The sequence below is a fragment of the Adiantum capillus-veneris genome, chromosome 3, assembly GCF_014529385.1.
Source record: "Adiantum capillus-veneris isolate H3 chromosome 3, ASM1452938v2, whole genome shotgun sequence".
Taxonomy (NCBI): domain Eukaryota; kingdom Viridiplantae; phylum Streptophyta; class Polypodiopsida; order Polypodiales; family Pteridaceae; genus Adiantum; species Adiantum capillus-veneris.
The window spans coordinates 178,593,807-178,602,120 of NC_140933.1; positions in this window are offsets into that span (position 1 = coordinate 178,593,807).

Sequence of the window (8,314 nt, forward strand, 5' to 3'; positions counted from 1 at the left end):
ATTTAGGTGTTCTGCAACTGAACCATTCTCTACCATCTTTAGATTGAACAAGCGCTTCATAAGAAATACCCTATTGGATGCCGATGGTTTCTCGTAGAAGTCGTCAAGTGACTTCATCAAGTCCTCCGTGGTCTTCATATCCGAAACATTGAAGGCCACCGTTGACACCAAGCTTAACCGGATTGTTCCCAGCGACTTTCGATCAAGGACAATCCATGCTTCATATGCCATCGTTGCAGGTTTCTTTGTAAGACCGCCTAGTGGCAAATAGAGGTCCTTCTGGTAGAGATAGTCTTCAATCTGCATCTTCCAATGTTGGTAGTTTTTGCCGTTGAACTTCTCAATCTTGAGCTTCCCTTCCTCTGCCATAACTCCCACTCAATTCAAGGAATCCTTTCCTTGAGATAATTTAGCTACGAGCAAACCTTGCTTTGATACCAGTTGTTAGGAAATAAGACATAGCTAAATAGATATTTGAGTAGATTACTTAATGGAGAGATATAAACTTCACACACAAAAGATTATAGAGTAGAGAGAGAGAGAGAGAGAGAGAGTACACACGATATACGTGGTTCACCCAATGTGGGCTACGTCCACGGGAAAGCAACCACTCAATGGCTTTAGTACTTCAAAACAAGAAGTAGTTTACAAAGGGATTATACCCTCAATGGAGCTCCTGCCTTGCTTCACTCTCACCACCTCACACTCACCTGGTTGCATCAGCTTCACACTATGAAATGTGTGTAGAAATGGCCTCCTTTTATAGGCCAAAAGAGCTACCCTCTCTTATGAGAGGCAGCCATGTGTAGCCGCCCTTGTGTAGATAAGTCCAAATCAGACCCTCCGATCCGCCCATGTGTGGCCGCCCTTGAGAAGACAAGTCCGCTTTTGAATTCGGCCACCGGCCACCGGCCATTGACAACCGGCCAACCGACCGGTTTTTTTCCGATCACTTTTCGACCGCCGTCCGGCCATAATATTCGAGCGAGGAAAAAAAGTCTCCTAAAATTGCCCCTGATTTTTGGCCGCCGTGAAAATTTTGGTTTCCGACGAGCGATTTTCCTTCATGCACGATAGCTTCTCCTCATAATGGGGGCCTTACAAATGTGCGCTTTTACCAGAGAAAATTACAAGGGTAAATCAGGCTCCATACTTAACAAGCCAAATAGCTTCTTTGCATGCCTTACTCAATGCAACATACTCTGCCTTTGTGGTAGAAATGGATGTATTTTAGTGTAGCATTAGAAGCAGAGTTACTAACAACTATGCAAAAGATATCCCAAGAGTGTGTGGATGAGGCCACTCCAAAAGACAAACTGCAACAATGGTACCTGTAATGGCTATGGAACCTTTGCAACACAAACTACCAAAAGAGAGCTGAAAAATGTAGCTGCTGAATTGTAGCTCGAATGAAGTTTTTGATGGCACGAATGGCTCCGAAAGGGGGGTAAAACAATAGCAAACCTATTGGAACCGCTCTCGAAATGCTGAATTTGCCGATGCCAAAGTTGAAACCCTGTTTGCTCTCTTGAAAGTGCGCGCGCGGAAGCAATTTTGGGAATGAACCAGCTCTGATACCAGATGAAGGAGAGGAATCGGGAGCACAACGGAAGAGGAAGATGAATACGCAGACACACTCACACACACACCACCATAGCCACACACATAGGTTGGAGGGGGGGAGCTGACACACACTGTGTGCCCCCTTTCTTTCTTCTTTCTCTTATGCACTTAGGCACAATACACACTCTACTTTTTGTTAGTGTCTCACACAAGTGTATAGATGTACACTTAGGGTTAGTAGTAGTTAGCGATGGCCAATCAGCCACATGGCCATTAAACCTAACAAAATCCATCTAAAACCCTCCTCCAATTGATCAATGCGCTTGATGCACAATAAAACGTATCATGAGCCTACTCACACCTGTGCAGGTTGGCCACCTGGCCCTCCAAGTACAAAGCTGAGTTGTTTGCAAACTCAACATCCAGTATCTCATCACCCCAAATAGAAAGAAAGCACGAAGCCATGTAAACCAACCTACTGTGAAACCAAGAATCTGCTCATCCATTATCTCATCACCCCAAATAGGAAGCACTAAGACATGTAAACCAACCTGCTATGAAACCATGAATCTGCTCATCACCTCAACACAGGACAGATTGAGGAAGGCGGCTAGAGGGTAGCCCTATCTGATCGAGTGCGTGAGCATGAAATGATCACCTCTACCTGCTGCCAAAAGCACCCAACTGTGTGCATGTCTGTAGAGAGCTCACACACCTCTGATCCAAGCATCAAAGAAGCCCATCCTATGCAGATTACCCTCCAAGAAGTCCCAATCAACTCTGTCTTAAGCCTTCTCAAAATCGAGAAGAAGTATCACCAGCTTCTCACCTTTAAGGTGCGCGAGGAGAAATGCCTCCCAAAAAGTAAAGATGTTGTCAAGGATACCGGTGCTCCTTGACAAAACTTGTCTGGATCCCATGTATAATGCTATATAGAAGTGGCTAAATCCTCAAGCTCATGGCTTTGGCTAGAACTTTGCAAGCTGAGTTGAGGATGGTGATGGGTAGCCACTGTTGAATCTCATCCAAGGAGCCTCCCTCCTTAGGAACGAGGTAGATCAAGCCCTCACTCTCTCAGGCATCTCTCATGTGTGCAAGATGTACTAAAAAGTGCTACAAAGGTCTGTGCCCAGCAAGTACCAATACTCTAAGAAGAAACTGGAAGTCAAACCATCCTCCTCGGGACAACTACCACGGGGAAGTGCTCTGAGGTCGCATGGAGTTCCTCCAATTGGAGAGGCAACTCAAGTCTCTCATGCATCTCCTCAGTCACAAGACAAGGCATCTTTGCCCAAACGTGCACTCTACATGCTTCTTGACGCTCTGGCTAAGGCTCTACTGATAGCAGGTCAGGGTAGAAGTCAATAGAAACTGCACGCATATCCTTTGGATCTAAAGCAACTGACCGTCATCTCTCCTCAAGTAGCTGACATTGGTGTGCGCATGCCGTGGTCCCACTACCACAAAGAATGACCTAGTCTTTCTGTCACCCACCGGGGTTCACTGAGATGCCTGTCAATGGAAAGCAAACTCATGATGCCTCTCCTCTATGTTGGGAAGCTCTTGGAGAGCCTGCTGCAACTACTCCTCCAACCAAGGACTGTTTGGGTGCTTCTCCTGCATCTTCTACAAGGAAGAAACACCCCAACATAGACGCTACTCCTCCTTCCTCGCTGGAGCTAGGTGGGCCATAGACTCCTAGAGAAAGAAGTGACTAAACTGAGAAAGTCCAGAGGCCAATCTATTAGCAAGAGAGTCCTACATGTCCAAGCCTTCTGTTCAAAGAGCCATCACGCGCTCTCGAAGCTCTGAGTCCAACAAGATCCTCTCAGGGATGCGTAGCATCATGCTCCCTCTTCTTTGTCTATCTGTCACCATGAGGATCATTAGTGCATGGTCCGAGAAGGATTTCCCAACCAAAATGCAAAGTGACCCACCCAAGTCACATATGAGGTCACTAGCATAGAAGTGCTCTATCTGAGATAGATTCACTCCTCCCACTCTGTGATCCAAACAAGAGAAGGCCAAGTTGTCTGGGGACCTCGTAAAACCAGAGTGCTGCACCAAACATTTGAAACCCTCAAAGTCATACATAGATTCTCCCACACTGCCAACTCAGCTTCATGCATAGTAGCATGGCTACCGCCAATCCTGTCAGAGGGGTCCTCCAACATGTTGAAGTCACCCCCAATGCACCATTGCTCTGCATGTGGCAGAGACTCTACAATGTGAGACCAAAACCATGCATGTGCACTTAACACATTGGGCACATAGACGTTCGAAAAGCTCAAGAGGCATCCCTAAACGTGCATTGTAATCAACTGAGCCCTGCCAAGTACAATAATACCTCTTCCCACAATGGCCTTCTGCCAAGAGTCTGCAATAGTTATACATACCCTTCCCTAGATACCACCAGGTCCATATGTAGCTGAACAAAATGTCTCAAATTGCCCACGCAAAAGGTGACCACATCGTCTCATGAGGCTCTCACAAAGATGATGATCTTGCAGCATAAGAATATCAATCTCTCCACCCACAAGGAATTGCTAAATCTTCTCATGCAATCGACCCTGATGGCACTAAACTTGGGGCCCACCTAATACCTTCACATTCCATGAGACAATCCTCATGGGGAACATGAGAGAACTAATGTTGCAACAACAACTAACAGCATTATCTTCGAGGCTGGCTTGGATGGGGAGTAATCCGCATCCGAGCACCCTGAAGATAGGTGTGACTGCAAAGACTGTCTAGCTCAGGCCCAAGAAGAGCGTGCCATGTGTAGGGCAACCTCCTCTATCGAAGGGTCCTCATATATGTATACATAGCACGGTGGGCTCTGCATATCATCTAATAAGTGTACCACTATGTGTCTACATCCTGGTGAGTCTGGAGGTGTCATTAATAAATTGACCAGCGGCCACAAAGTCTATACCAGGTCTGTAACCCCTAGGTCTCCCATGTGCTGAGAGAATGCGAGGTCCTATACTTGCAACCACTCCATCATTGAGTCCAGAATCACACCGATCCCTGCCACATAAGGGAAAGGAGAATCCAACCGCTGATTCCAGGTCCTCTATCCCTCTAGCTACAAGGAACAATACATGAACTCTGAAACAAGCTACCTCAAAGTCTGGTGAAGGGTCTCTAAGAAACCACGTGAAGTCGTAGGCAAAAAATATCCCACCTGCGACAAATGTCAAAACTCGTCAGTCGACAAGGAACTATTGCAAAGGGAGATGTTTGCACCAAAAGGGGGGTACGCAAGAAGTGTTGTCCCTCCCTCACCAAAATGAATCCTGGAAAAAGTGCTACCAAGAGATCTCCTAGCAGCAGAGGAAGGTCCTACCCTATGGGTCGGCTGGCAGGGTAGGAACGGGAGGAGAAGTGGAAGGAGGGGTGGAGATGGAGGAGTGGGGGGTGTTTTCAAGGAATGGCAAAAGAAGAGGGGCAAGGCGGTGTCGGGGGATAAGTGTTTGAAACTTGAGCCAAGTCAGCACCGGGCTGTTGGCTGTGGAAAAACTAAGAGCGAAAAATTGTCGCACCGCACAATACAACATCCATTAATTACTCGGTAATACTATCAACTAACAAAACGTGTTTGAAAATTGGTAACGCCGACAAAACTGATACGAAATCGAGAAGTGTCGTTAGCGACAGCATTAAATAATTCTAATGACAATTAAGGAGCTTAAACTCCCATTACAGATCACTCTGGGCCGTTAATGGCTCAGCAATCCATCAAAAAGAAATAATTGGACTAATTTGGCTGCTGACAAGGAAAATCCTATTGTGTCGATTCTATCTGTTGGATTTGTCTTCAATCAATGTCGATGCCGAAAGTATTTCTTCTCCTATGTCTGCTTACAAGCCCTTGATGATATCTCCTTGCCTAAGCCAATGAGGAATAGTCTCCTTGGTTGCCTTGGTTGCAAAGCCCTTGCTGCTTATTGCCGAGAGAGGGAGAGAGAGCTTTAGCTATCCTTCCCTTCGTTGATGGCCTCCTTGAACTCCCTCGCCTTCTGCACCTTCTTCTTCTCTTGCTCATTTTCTTGCTTTGAAATCCCCTTTTGTTTCCTTTCCAATCACTATCCAAGCTCGAGAGCAAGAGCAACGTCCCTACTCAAGCTTCCTTGCTTGCCTTCTCCCTCCTTGCCTTGGTTGCAAAGCCCTTGAGCTCTTCCCCCTTCTTTTTCGTTTGCTTCCCTCGAGAACGAGAGTGAGAGAGAGAGGGAGAACTCCCTTTGCTTATGTGTTGAGGACGAGCCGAAGCCCTTGCTTGTGTTGGAGATTGGAGATCAAGAGCTCCAGAGAGCTCGCCTTCTTCTTCTTCTGCTCGTTTTCTTCTCCACACACTTCTCATGCAAAAATAATACCCTATTAATAGCCCTCTCCCTCCCTTAGCAATGACCGCGCTGTCGTTGCTAGCGAGGCATAAAAAACCCCCCTACTGACGTGGCAGCCCGGATCCCGCCTACGTCAAATCCGTTGCAGATTGGACCGAATTTCTGCACACCGAGCTCCTAAGCATTTTTCCTCACTATAGCGAGCTTGTACGAGCCTTCTGCAACTCAACGCGAGCCTCCCTTCACCTCCCTGCACTACTGCCCATCACCAGAGGCCATGGCCTCCTTTCTTTCTTTTGTTTCCCACCTTCTTTATTTTGGGTGGCCATTAAATTGGCTTTGGGCGGCCGGGCTTTGTTAGTGGGCGGCCTCTAGCCCTTGGGCGGCCTTTGCTTGGTTGTCTTTGGACGCCATTGAAGGGCATCACATTTGGCATACCTGCCAGCCAAAACATTGTCAAGCATAACTCCTTTCAGCAGTCCTTGACTAACAATATCTTCATGAATTTCGATGCCCGCATCATTTTGCATGGTGATGCTTGCCTTCAAGATATAAGCGTACGTGATTGCATTTGTCCAGCTTCATGGCCCTGCCTCTGTTGGAGTTATCCCGCAATGATTGCATTCTATGAGATCACTTGAAGCTCTTCAAGCAATTTTTGTACTTAATGAGACGTACACCACATTTGACGTACATGTAGCTGCTATCAATGCACTGTAGGAGATAATATTTTAGACAAGATTCTCCTCGAGCACTTACTTTGCTGCACTCCAGAATCCGAGCGAGAGCCAAAATCTTCCAGATGGCACTCCGTACGAGCCAACGTGCTCCACAAAGTGAGCTCTTCAGGCTCGTGCATTCATTTCAATTCTGTCACTTCAGCTATGATTGCCCAATCCGGTACGGATCTACAATTGACTTAAACTTTAAACTGCCATAACTTCTTATCCGTAGCTCTGATTGACGAGCCGTAAAGACAAGCCGGTAGAACACATCAAGCACTGCAGTTCTAGGTCACAATATCCCATCCGTGCCCACTTCAAGCATAACACTTTTTAGCATTATTAAGGCATCTGTAGGCCTTTTAAACCGCATTTGACATACATTCAACATTGAACTTGTCCTGTTTCCAGGCCTTAACTACTGTTCATTAATCATGTAAGCTTCAAACAACTTGATGTGCATTTTTCTAGCATCTTTCTTAGCATGGGAGCGGAGATGCCCGACATCCACCCACTCTGAACCTGCATAGCCTCCGGTCTGTGCCAACCGTACTTATAAAGCATCATCAAGAGCATCATCAGACTCATCGTGTGATGCATACATAACATTGTCTTCAGGAGGTTGATCTGTGTTGAGGTCTCCAATATTAATCTCACCATCTCGTTGCTTAAACAACTTAACTCTTTTCCCTACAATAGGCACCTTGAGCTCAGTGCCATCAAGCTTGCATAACTTGTAGATCGCATTATCATAAACATGAAGTACAACATATGGTCCAAACCATCGTTTAACCATCTTCCGCATAGTAGTGTACTGGTTCTCCAGGCTACTGTCATATACAAGGACCCAATCTCCATATTTAATAGCAAGAGGTCGTAGTCTGTGCTTACCATCAAACGTTGCTTTGTTCTTCAACCTTGCTTCCTTAAGCATTACTTTAGCCTATTCAATATCTTCCTGACACCTCTCAAGATGGCAAATGTGCAATGCAAGCAAATATTTTGTAGACATACCTTCTTCCCATGGCATTACAGTCCAAGAGATAACCGCTTCCTCTGTAGGCATAATGGGTTTTTGCCCGTACATTAGCTCAAATGGCATAAAACCTGTAACAGAACTATGTGTAGTTTGATCAGCCCATAAAGCAAATGGTAAGAGTTTAGGCCAATCACCAATATGTCCCTGGCATGCCTTTGCTAAATCTTTAACAATAGGTGGATGCCCTCTTTCACTTTTTCCATTACCCTCTAGATTGTATGCTGTAGTGAGAGCCAATTTAATGCCCAAGCGAGCAAAGAAATCCCGATCTTCATCTGCATCAAGCTCTCCTCTATCAGCAGTAATTCTACCAACACATCCATACCTGGAAATAACATCCTCAAGCAAGAACTTGCATACGGAACTGGTAGCCTTGGTACGCAAGGCTCTGCCTTCCACCTGATTAGTAAGATCCTCTCTGGCAAGAACAATATACCGCATCTGCCAGACACCTAATGGCATGGTAATCAGGTCCACCACCCACTTGTAGTGCATAGCCAGCGGATAGGTGGGATGCATTACATCTCGATGCCGTACATTAGAATACTGTTGGCATATTAGGCATGTCTCTACAAACTGAGCTACATCTTTATACATACCTTTCCACCAGTAACGATCCTTAATCTTGACAAAAGTTTCCCAAA